Source organism: Strongylocentrotus purpuratus, unplaced genomic scaffold, assembly GCF_000002235.5.
Source record: "Strongylocentrotus purpuratus isolate Spur 01 unplaced genomic scaffold, Spur_5.0 spur5_scaffold_19, whole genome shotgun sequence".
Classification (NCBI taxonomy): domain Eukaryota; kingdom Metazoa; phylum Echinodermata; class Echinoidea; order Camarodonta; family Strongylocentrotidae; genus Strongylocentrotus; species Strongylocentrotus purpuratus.
Genome location: NW_022145604.1, coordinates 20,180,447 through 20,192,936, shown reverse-complemented (window position 1 = coordinate 20,192,936; position 12,490 = coordinate 20,180,447). Strand labels below are relative to the sequence as shown.

At 38.2% G+C, this 12,490-nt stretch overlaps 1 protein-coding gene across 2 annotated transcripts in view; it reads right to left on the bottom strand.

Moving 5' to 3' along the window:
* LOC100891244 (polypeptide N-acetylgalactosaminyltransferase 13) overlaps positions 1-9,331 on the bottom strand; it is a 38,528-nt gene extending 29,197 nt beyond the window's left edge. For both annotated transcript variants that reach the window (XM_030990548.1, XM_030990549.1), the window contains exon 1: positions 9,230-9,331. The gene's annotated coding sequence lies outside the window, so the exon portion shown is untranslated. The remainder of the gene's footprint in view (positions 1-9,229) is intronic.
* Positions 9,332-12,490: the final 3,159 nt, after the last annotated feature.

Here is a 12,490-nt window from a genome sequence, read left to right as displayed (position 1 = left end):
ATGAATCAGTTATTAGTTATAAGCTAGGGGGTTGCGTTTTGTTCTGACCGAGGAGGTGTAATAACTCCTTGTTCCGACTCTTTTGAGGAAATACTACACCAAACGTGTCGTATCTGTCACGTTCATAGTAGTTCGTCTTTATTACGTAATAAATACAAGGTCCTTTTACTGTCTTCCGTTGATGATTGGTCAAAACAAAACTATTTGTATTACCAATACTTGTAATGTGAGCAAGGTTGTAGAGTCTTGAAACAGATAATTACTGAAACCTAGAGGCAAGTTAAATGATTCATGCAATCACAAAGCAGGAAGCAGACAGGGTTATCTCCTATCGCAGAAACATAGCAATTTGGGGCACTTTTCGCTGACAAATTAACAAACAGATCACATAAAATAATTTCATGAAATAGTGATGAAATAATAGAACATCCATTACTCTACCATTGAGCCGATGAGAAATCATACCTTCCCTAAACAATATTGTCTTCTTTGTTGAATGTGTATACTCAACAAACCTTGTTTCTGTTCGTGTTCTATTTCGGGGGGGGGGGGGGTAGCATTACAACCGGCATGTTGGGTCCTCCTATTCTCCCGGCTCCATCTATTGGCTCAATTACCATGGTAACAGCACACTCGGTGCACGGTATATCTCAATAATCGCTATGGAATATCAAAGAGGATTACAGAGGGTCACGGGTCGAAAGTTTAGGGCAGCTTCTGAAATGTGAAAAATAGTTCAGGACAAATTATGTAGGCTCTTCTGAAGAAAGAGAAATGGTCGGAATAATAATATATAGAATGGATGAAGATATAGGAATTAGGATAGTTTTATAATTCTTTTCAAACCATTAGGAGTTCAAGATAAATTTATTATACCCGTTAAATTATGAATCAACGAATAACCAATACTCTCTCTCTCTCTCTCTCTCTCTCTCTCTCTCTCTCTCTCTCTCTCTCTCTCTCTCTCTCTCTCTCTCTCTCTCTCAGTAATTATCAGTCTTACCTTTAGTAGGTCCATGCTTTATGCGTGCATCGACACCAAAATACCCCCCCCCCCCCATTTCATTCTCTTTTTGTCTATACCACGACCATGACCTGAATGTACATGTATTGTATTGTAAAGGCTTTTTTATCCAATGACCTACCAACCTCCTCGTCATATTCATCCCTCCCCTCCCCCAATCCCCCCTATTCCCCGTCGAATCAAGAGTAGCGGGGGCGGATCCCCATTTCGTAAAGGGGGAGGGGTCACAATCATTGATGCACGTTGACGATGGTCCATTATTTAATTTATACTGGGAATCTCGCTCAACAAGCCTAGCTTTTCTGAGATTCCCTTTTTTCCCCTCTCAGTTAAATCAAGCAATTTAAAATATGTTGTTTAATTCTCAAACATAAATGTACTTTGTAAACTTATTTGATTACGAACATACTTGTCAGTTTTTCGTTACTTGTATAATTCATTTGTTCTATTATATATTGTATTACTGTATGGTTTATATATGTCATTTAATTTGTGGATATTTGAGTGGAAAATAAATAAATCAAATCAAATCAAATCAAATCAAATCATGACAAATATCGGACAAGTGACAGGCAAGAGAGAGAGAGAGAGAGAGGGGTGAAGCAGAGGACCTACAAAGAAGAAGAAGAAGAAGAAGAAGAAGAAGAAGAAGAAGAAGAAGAAGAAGAAGAAGAAGAAGAAGAAGAAGAAGAAGAAGAAGAAGAAGAAGTAGAAGAAGAAGAAGAAGAAGGAAAAAATGGTTTTAAAAGTTTACTTGCGTTCATAGGGGGTGCCAGATTGGGTTAAAAAGGGCAATGTGCCGATAGTGCGCCCCCACCCCTCCGATAAATCCAATACTGTCGAATAGCCATGACAACGACAGGCCATAAACCTTTCACTCACCCATAATTTGACTGCTCGTTATAAACCCTGTGATGTATCATATATCGCTTTAGAGGTCGTAGATTCATATTACAAGGTCGTTAACAAAACCCTCGAGGGGCGGACGAGAATGCTACCGAAAAATTCAAGTATACGGCGGGGAGGGGAGGTCCGGATTTTTATAGAGTAGAGCGTTTGTCCAATTGTGTTCCTACAGGCAGAGGTTCATCGGCATCTCCTCCTACCTCCTTGGTCTTTCAACAACGAAAGATCGCACCTCTTGTACCACACTCCCCATTCTCACCTTCCTTCTCACTCCTTCTCCCCACTCTCCTCCTCCTCCCCCTCCCTTCTAATGTTCCTTCTCATCCACATTATCCTTTGATTTGCCAAACACGCCCCACCCCCCCCCCCCCCTCAAAGAGAAAAAGATACCCTGTTTCCTGCTTATCAGAGATTTTTAGAACTGTGCCGGCCCCCTTTAATTTTAATATATCCGGTACCTCTACAAAAATGTACCGCTTTTCATTACTCCTACATGTATGTCTCCTTATGAAGAAGGCAGTCGTTCGGGAAAATCGCTTCAAATTGTCTTCATTTGCACTGCTGATAAAACATGTCTGCATCTCCTCGCTATCAATACCTAAGCGAATGTCTCCTGTCGTTTAGCATAATCTCATCATTATTCAACCATTCCAAATTGTCTCCTTTTGCAATGAAGATAATACATGCCGACGACTCATTCAGTCATTCAGCAAATCCACCTCTTTGTAATGTTGTCTTTGTCTTAGATCCTTTAGAAATAATCCTTGATTTTGCTCATGCTGCAATGATAATTATAAACCTTTAGGTCAGTCAGGAAACTCCATGACTTTTACAAGCCGATCACCTGTCTGATTATCAAGATTGGAATTATAAATTTTGAAAACCGTTCACCGAACGGTTTTCATAACACTAAAGTCTATTAGGGAAAACGAGTATGGTAAAACCGGTCACTCAAAGATTTTTACTTTTTTGAGGCACTACTTGATCATTTTGAAGCGCGATTTTTTTTTAAGGGCTTCAATATTACACCATATCACAGATACTGGTGACATGTAGGACCGTGTATCTCAGATTTAACATTGTTAAACGATCCCTTTAATGTATCTTTGCGCTTCAGTAAGTTGAGTATGTGTATGTTCGCTTCACTTCCATCCACATGAGTACACTGATCTACATCCCTGATCTTCAACGACTTATCTCAAAATTGCTGGGTTTGAATTGAGAAAACACGATACAAATTAACTTTGTCGGGGGAGATCAATCCATAATGGCAACATAATTATCTGGGGGTTACATTTTCAAAAATAGAATGGAAATAAATTGGTTTGCAGAGATCAAGCCATTAAGGTGACAAACTGATCTGGGTGTTGCGTTTGGTGAAACACAATTTAATGTATTTTTAAACGAAGGATAAGTGGAGGTATTTAGAAATCTTTATGAAAGGATTTTGAAGGACGAAATACTTTAAATAGTTCCTTTGTCATGCATGTGTGGAAACGTTTCAATTTGGGAGTGACAGGTCATTGTAGGTCTCAACTAAACAGGCACTTCTAGGTTCGTATATAATAGCCCTACTTAAATGTAATCCCGAAGCTTCGATTAAGCTAGGGAATAGGTCAGTGTTAACAAAGAAATTTCATTAGACCGAAGTGTGGTGTCACGCAGCCAAACATCGGCTACTTGTGACTTCGATTTGATATATATATATATATATTATGTAAAACATGAAAAATAAAGAAAAGCATGTTTTAATACAAAATATAGGCCCTATCGTAGCCCAACACGATAGTGTGGTATGCTTGGTAAACGTTAAAGTCTATGCATTTCATGATAATTGAAGAGTCAATAGGGTCGTGAATAGATTTACATTATTCTGTATAATATCGATATTACTCGGGGCATCAAAAATGAAACCAACTAATGGCGGAAAAGGCATCCAAATGAGTTTGACTGATGATAATGAATTGGGAGTATCATAGGCGGAGCCGGGGGAGCAATAGGGGCATTTCTTGATTTTGTATGTCACCCCCTCCTGCCTGTGCCCCCTCCCCCTATGCCATTGGGGAGTACAGGCTATGGATGCCCTTGCCACATGACAAGGATGCCGCGTAAGGATCCATAGCAACCGAGGAGAGATTACCTGATCATTAAAATAGACAGCTTTCAGCTCTAAGGCATACTCTGTAACCTTTTCAATACCATAAATAAACCGTTGTTAATTTAGCCTCGTTCTGTCCCTTTCAGCATTTCCCTTGAATATAACTACTTCCCCCCTTGCGTTACCTCATGTCTGTCACATCGAACAACAACAACAACAACAACAAAAACAAAACTGTAGGGCGCCCCTACTGCCTCCGAATGGTAATATCATGGCAAAACGTTACGAAAGCGATTGGGTATAAAACTGCTATTGCTAATTAAGAAGGAACTTAATCATACATTTGCCACTCTCCACCCATGTGTTAAATCGGTAACTGGCTGGATTTATTCCTTGTAATGCACTGTGCGCTGCTAGCCAGAGCTGAAGTCAGGGTAATAATATCCAAATTTCTTTGGAATTAAGCGCATAGGGATATACAAGAACGGTTGATTGTTATACGTTTCAACAAATCAATCAACTTGTCATGTTATTCGTTTCAGCTGGAAATATATGCACATCTCTTTGATGGTCAAAACCATACAAAATTGCTCCTCTATCAATGCATGTCTATTCAGCCTTGTCACGCGTGTGATGTATAAATGAATTGAACCCGTCAAAGAATAATAACGAACGATGAGTTTACACCACAGGGCCTCTCATAATACTTACCTATCTAACCTAGCACCTCACTCAGGCTCCTGCCAGAAGTGGTTTCACAAAAAGTTCCTGGGTTTACGTTTCAAAAACATCTACTCCAAAAGTCCGAATGCCTCGGATATATAGTTCTTGCAAATCGTGCCAGTATAACATCAATTCACAAACGTTGTTCTAAAAATTATTATGGGTCCGCATGCCTGCATGTCTATGCTATAAGGGGGCTGTGAGCCATATTGACTTGGCATAGTTCTTTCGCAGCCTACTTCAAGCTCAAGTTCTCATAAGTCATAAGAGTAAACACTCGAAGACGCCTTTATATTTGCCAAAGGTCTATCGGTTCTTTGTTGCTCCACTTTACATTTTGACACGGATTTGCAGATTTATATTTGATCACGTTTCTGGTATTTTGCTTTGACTTTTCTTTGCTTGAGCTCGATTTAGCCGATACTTTTCAGGGAACATTTAGTTCTTTTTCGGTTTCTCTTATATTTCTGTTAACTTCACCTTTCTCCGTCTTCCTCCTTATTTTCTCTAACCGTCTTCTTATGTAATAACAGAATGATGTGTTTGTTTTTTGTACAAGTGAATTTTGAACGTTTTGTTCTTTCATGATAGAGAGTAAGAGCTCCTACTCCTTGAAAAATAATCAGAAAACTTTACTTTCAAATGCTTGAGTTACGTGTACCTGGAGAAGAAAAAAAACCTCCAAAATATAATAGCTATCCTGTCACCCAAATTCGAAATCGCCCATACACTACACCTTTGCAGTAGGCCTATATTAAATAAGTATTACATAATATTTAAAGTTGGGAGGAGTATGTAAGAAAGAACACAACGGGGTCAATGTTTGGTCTACTATTAAATTGAAAAACTAGATGTCTTTCGTCGATTAGTTAAGTAGGCCTATTCAAGCCTATTTGCTCTGTTAAACCGCTGTAAATTGATGGGGGTTCATAAACGGTGCTTTTCTTCGTCTGCGAATGGATTTAGGACTTGTCGTCAATAGAGGATTACGTTCAGACCTGCGGGTATCGGACTATATTTGTGACCCCCCCCCCCCCTCTCCCCTTTCTCTCATCTCCATTCTACTTCTCCCATCTCTATAGAAGTAAAAGATTAACAAATGTTTGTGTTTGATTTTCTTCTCCCAGCTTTGTTGTTGTTACTTTTCGTTTCTTATATTCGTGTATATTGTACATTTTGATTTGTGACAGTGATGAATGTTAATACGGTGAGTAACATATGACAGGTCAATGGCCTTTGCTACTCCTTCACATCCACTTCACCACAGTGTACGCAACTTTTGTCATTACATCATTTGTCTATTTTAGTACAAAGTCGTTCTTAAATTGTTTATTTCTGCAAAATTTGTATTTTTTAAGGGATGTGAAGAACATGTATTTGAATTTGAAAGTATTTTCTGAAATTACTTAATTATTTCATAACGAATGATTTAAACAGGTATTCAAGAATGTCACTTGTTTGGAGTAAATTATGAGTGTGAATGCTAAATAAGTATACTCTCTAAAAAAAAGAGTGAATGTTCACTCTATTTTCACTCTCCAGAGGAGTGACGTCCGTGATCACTCGATTTTGTTTTAGAGAGTAGTATGTAGGTGAGAGAGTAGTTTGCAAGTGCGAATGCTAAATAATTATAGTATGTATATAGGTCCCCAGCTGAGAGTTAAAATGAAGAAACCTTTTGCTAAAGCACTTCAAAACATACATTATACTAATGGAGACAGTTGCCCAGCTGAGCTGTTGTTAAAGTGGTAGGTACGTAGCGAGTGAACTTTAAAAAGTGAGGAATTATCAAACACTTCAACAAATTATATTTCGTTCAAAAAGAAGGAGTCTGAAGAGGTTCAAAACTTGATCGGCCGTTGATAAAGAAGAATGTCCCTATAACGGAGATTTAATCTGAAGAGGTTTTTTCTAAAGAACAATACTAATGAGATAGATCCCTCGGTGAGAGTGAAGAATGGAGAGGATTCTTCTTCTTCTTCGTCAAGATAATCTGCCTCCTTCAATACAGGATTGGGGCTTCCCTTCAAGTGCTTCAAAAGCTAATCAACTGTTTCTAAAGAGGTAGGTTCGCACAGTTAAAGTTGTGGACTTAAAGACGCATAGTGGGTTTTCATGGGGATTTGGGACCATTCGGGTGTTTACCCCAAAACATTAGTGTCGTCAGTTACCAAAAGTGGAATTAACTTTTGTGACAGACATGTCTTGTGTAATGGACTGTGCCCTAGCCTACCACCTTATGGAATTATCATCGTAATATATACCGAATTTCCCTCACCCTCGAGGTATAGGAAAGTTGGAGAATTTTCTGATGGGACTATACGGGTTCGCTGCGTCAGAGACTTTTGTAAACACATACGCATTAATTTGTAGTTCAACGAAATATAGTATCTGCTAATTATGATGCAATACACATGGACAATGACTACTATGTGGCTTTAAGTTAGGAAAGGTTTGAGACTATCGTTCATAATTTCAAACATATTAGACTGTAGCTCAAGAAGAAGGCAATGTAGTATGTCCCCAGATGAGAGTAAAATGAAGAAGTTTGTAGGATTGTTTATTATCATTATCATTATTTTAATTATTTCGTAACACTTTAAAGATAAAGTTGATTTCTAGTCATTCGATTAAATTGTGAAATGTGAAGCGATTGAAAGTCGTTGATAATGTAGGAAATCATCAAAATGATAAGAAATTGGCTCAGTTTTGCTTAAAGTCACTTGTGTGCATCATTGCACGGTACAAAGAAATGTGTATCTGGGACTACACAAACATGTAGCATGAACATGTGGTCCAAAACATTCAGCTGCCATCGTCATCAGGAGACATTGTTTCTAAGATACTTTTCCACACACAAACAAAAAATGAAAACGCTCACAAATTACTTGTAACCTTTCCCAGAATGCAAACTTATATTTAACCCTATTCACTTATTGCTTAAGAATTATGTACGCTAATCTAGATTAGAGTACATTTTTGTAAAGCACTTCAAAACCTTCGAACCTCCTGCTTTAATAGAGTAAAGTTAGGAGTGGCACTTCTGAAGTTACTCGACTGTAATTATAAACAAGGTCCCTGCATGGAAGCGAAACCCAAGAAACGAAGTTGGCCTACATGTATATGTAAATAAGTTTGAGAAATCAGGAAACAGCAAGATTGCTTCATTTATTGTATATAGTTATTTCTGTTATTTATATGGTTGGTATTCATTATGTGTATCTTATTCTGAAGTATCATATGATATTCATTTGTACATGTGTTCAAATGTGTTATTCAGAGATTGATTTTCAATCAAATGGCCTTTCGGAGGGTCCAAACAAATTGGAGAAAAAAGTGATGTTATTCATATAGGGTGGCCCAGTTTTCTTCAATACTAGTGATCTTTCATTCGGCCCTGTTTGGTAACAACAAATTGCATTAACATCATGAATATAAAAACCCATATAACGGTAACAGCACAAAATACATGCAGGAGAAAATGAATATATACATGTAATGTGGCCTACACAAATTCTTCGGTATAAAAAAGTATGAAAATAAATAAAAGTTCTTTTGATTAGGAAAGAGAGAGAGGGATAAATAATTAATGAATAGATAAATACATGTATAAATAAATAAATGAATAGAATAATGATAAACAGGACTCGTATAATTCAAGAGGCTCAAGAAATGAGACAGATCCTTGGCAGTAAAGTTCGAAAAGTCAGCTAAATCGAAAAAGTATGCGAAGGAAAAGCTTCTCGTCATCTGCTTAACTTTTACGACGGATTATGACGGATCGGGAAAGCCAAGTGAAATTGAATTCTTGATTCAATTATGATTTCATCGACCCTGCCTAGTGCCTCGGGAGCCCGGAGCCGCAAACCTGATCCCCAAAGCCCAAAGTCATGAGCTCCATTCATAGTATGTTTGAAGAATATATCACATGATAAATAGAACCATCAAACCGTCGCTAATAGAAAAATGCATTTACATTACAAGTAGTTACAATGTTTATTTTAGTCTACGGAGGCACTTTGCACGTCTAAAGGTTGAACAGTTTAAAGCGACATTGTTTTTTAAAGCTGTCATCATGGTTATGGTATAATACGATGGAAAAAGGCGCGACGTTATAATTCAAAATGTGTATACGCTTTAAACATAAACGTATAGGCCCTTCCTGTATGCATGCCGTCTTGTTTAATTAAGTAATATGTTTGCGAATGTCAAATACAGTATACTTTAATTTTGGTTTCCGTCCCCTATTCCCCATGTACAAAAGGTATAATGGATTAATATGGCAAAGATAAGCGCATTTTTACTACAACATTTTAGTTAAAGGAAAACTTTATTCAAGAAACTTCGTAAAATTGCGATATTCAGGTTTTAAATGTAATCATTAATTCAAGGCTCGAAACTAAAGTCTACCAGTCGCGAAATACATGAAATTTCATGCATGCGAAACCTTTTCTGCTTTAGTACTCTGAAACACTCACCTAAAAGTCATGGTACCTTCAATAAAGAAATATATCCGTCCAAGAATAACTTTCCTGTACAAGTCAGTCGGTAAAATTTAGAAATCATGTATATACCACTTTATATTATGTTCCGTTGTTTAACGTCCACCGGCCCACCGAGACTGCATACGGGTGCACCTGTATGATCGTTATCCCACGATAATGATAATGATTGACCGTGCACTTCAAACTTCTAAAAGAAAAGCGCTTCGAGATCTATAATGGCTAGGTCTAACCATGGTCCAACGAACATACGACGAGGTGTAAGCATGGACCAGAGCACTCAGAGAGTGTGAGTTGTTGATGTTTCTATATTTTTTGTTCTCATTCTATTAGCTTCCATGAGCATCTTAATTCAATTTGAAGACGCCCACTGAAATGCCACTACCATGAGGATCCTCAAGTTTACGAGTGTTTCCCTTCATAATGATGATAAGATCGAATGGTCGATGAAAGGACATCGCTAGACCATTCTAATTGAATGGGGAGGAGACCTGACTTGCCGACAAGGTAGCCGGAAATTTCTGAACAAACTATAAGAAAATGAGTTCTGACTGATTAGAAAGGTTCGTGAATTCTTCAACAACAAAAATCCCACATTAATTTTGATGACGAATGATTTTGAAAAAGAGGTTCTAGACCCCTTCAAAACGAAGTCCCTGGAAAGAGCTTCGTGCACCAGAGGTTTAGAGAAGTGGTCAAAGATATGTTGCCATGGTAGCAGACTTAGTAAACACTAATTGGCGGATCCATGGGAAGAGGGGGGGGGGGGCACGGGAGAACGGAGGTGGCACGTGTCCCCCCCCCCCCCTTCGGCAAAACTCAAATCTGGCTTTACTAAGTTCACACTAATTATAAATAATGTGCCCCCTAATAGGCCTAGTATTGTTCCCCCAGCACCTTAACCCTAATAGGGCCGGGCTATTTGAGGTCTTAGTATGGCCGGGGGGGGGGGGCATTATGGCCCCCCCTTAAGTTCTCGGAAAATTTGCACGCATGTCAAGTGAAGTGTATAGAATAATATGATAATTTCAATTTTTTGAAAAATTCACTCATTTGCATATTTATGGTAATTTATGCAAATAAAGTCATAAAACTCACATTTTTACCCATAAATCATATATTATTCATAATTAGGCATTCTTTTTCACTACATATATTCATTAGACCATTCTGAATAATAATACAACACAAAATTTGGAAGAGCCAGCTTATTCCTTATGTTATCCCTTGTTTTGATAATTTCTTATGTATTTCATTGTTTTTTTAACTTATGTATTTCGTTGTTTTTGTTGTTTTATTTCATTTCTTACTACAATTCAACTATTTTGACACCCAAAACAACCACCTAAACTTTAAACAAGACCCAATAACCCATGTTTGATCTGTTTTTTTAGGAAAAATGACTTTTCCATATGTTGTGTACACAAATCACGAAAATGAGCGATTTTCGGGCTGACATGCAAAGACAAAAGGTCACGTGACCTTGTAACCGTAGGTCCTATTTAAAAAAAAAAAATCTTTTAAAAGTTGCGCAAGACTCGAAAGAAAAAAGTCAGCGAGTGGCAGGGCGCCATCCATATGCATTCTCGAGCAATCAGAACAATCGTGGAGGGGGGGGGGGGGGGCCATAATGGCCCCCCGGCCTTATTAGGGTTAAACATTTTTTTCTTTTTTTGTTAACGCCTAAAAAATGGAATGAGAATTAAACCTGAAACAAGTAATAAATTCCTCTGTGTTTGCTTAATCCCTTTTTATTGTTCTTTGTTTCTTTCTATATAATTTTTGTCTTCTTCCTTTCTTCCTATTTCCTTTCTTTTCTTTCTCACCTTTCTTTCTTTTTCTTTCCTTTCTTTCTTTCTTCCTTTCTGTTCTTTCTTTCTATCCATCTATTTCTGACATATTTTTCGGGCTGCCTCCCCCCCCCCCCCCCCTACACGGTCAGAGAGTCCCAGATCCACCAATAGATTATAGATGCTATTGCGCTTGCTTTTCCTGTCCAATTAAATGTATTCTTCAGGAAATAAATAGTTTTTTTCATCCCATATAGCGTCTCATGATTGCTCCTCCGTACAAATAATATAGTGAAGAAGAGAGCAGCAACACAGAGCGAGAACGAGAGAGGAAGAGAGAGAGAGAGACGGAGAGAGAGAGAGAGAGAGAGGGGGAGGGGAGGGAGGGAGGGAGAAAGGGGGATGGGGTGGTGGAATATTTGTCTATTGATGTCTTGCCTAGCAACATCCAACTTCAAGTTTTTAAAGAGGTCACTTAAAATTCTCCAGGATGAAATATCATCATTACTTGGATTCGATTTTTAATCTCAGAACAAGCATACTACAATATTTTGATTTTGTGATGCTACCCCTCCCCTTCCCTTCCTCCCTCTCCAAAACCCCCCTTGGTTCCCCTCCCTCCTTTATTTAACTCCCATCTCCCTGTTTTAACCCCTCATACCTTCAAATTATCTTGGGATTGTTGGAGTTTTGGCCATGGCCTGTTTATGCTCTACGTTACATGCACCTCGATGTATTTTCACAAATGAACATTGTGATTTATAATATTTTAGTGGATTTTGAGATGTTTTATGGCACGTACATGTTGGGAGTTAACGATTATCAGACTCTTGAGAATAAACACACACAAAATTTGCTTGGTTTTCATCACAGGTTACTGATCTTCGTATTTAATAATTCCCCTATGCCAACGCCCCCCCCCCATTTTATAGCGCCCCTAATACCCCCCCCCCCCCCCATCGCCATCAGCTTCATAATTATAGGCATATAAGATAACTGTATGAGAATGTAATGCGGTAGATATTTGACAGATTTCTTTTAACCCCAAGATAAACAGGATCTAGAAATGTATAGCAGTTTACGGTTGCGTCATTTTGTAGTCCTCAAAATGACTGTTGCGATCCTCTCATCAAGAATTCTGAAATAATAATAATAATAATAATATGTCTTGTTTACCCAGGGTAGCCTCATCAGTATTCATATTCTTCTCCCTGAGGGCCCTGCAATCATTATTATTACCCCGGTCATCGGATTCAGGCTTACCCGCACACAATGTATGCACATTCTCCACTCCCTGGGGAGCATTCCAGCCAGGCGTCATTTTTTCAAGCGCACACTTGCTAATCTAAGCATTGTAATAAGAAAATCTCAATCAATGGTTCGAACAGCTTGCTCTGATTTTCTTTCTTGCCGAAGTTACCAGAACAGTCTAAAGACTATTTATATA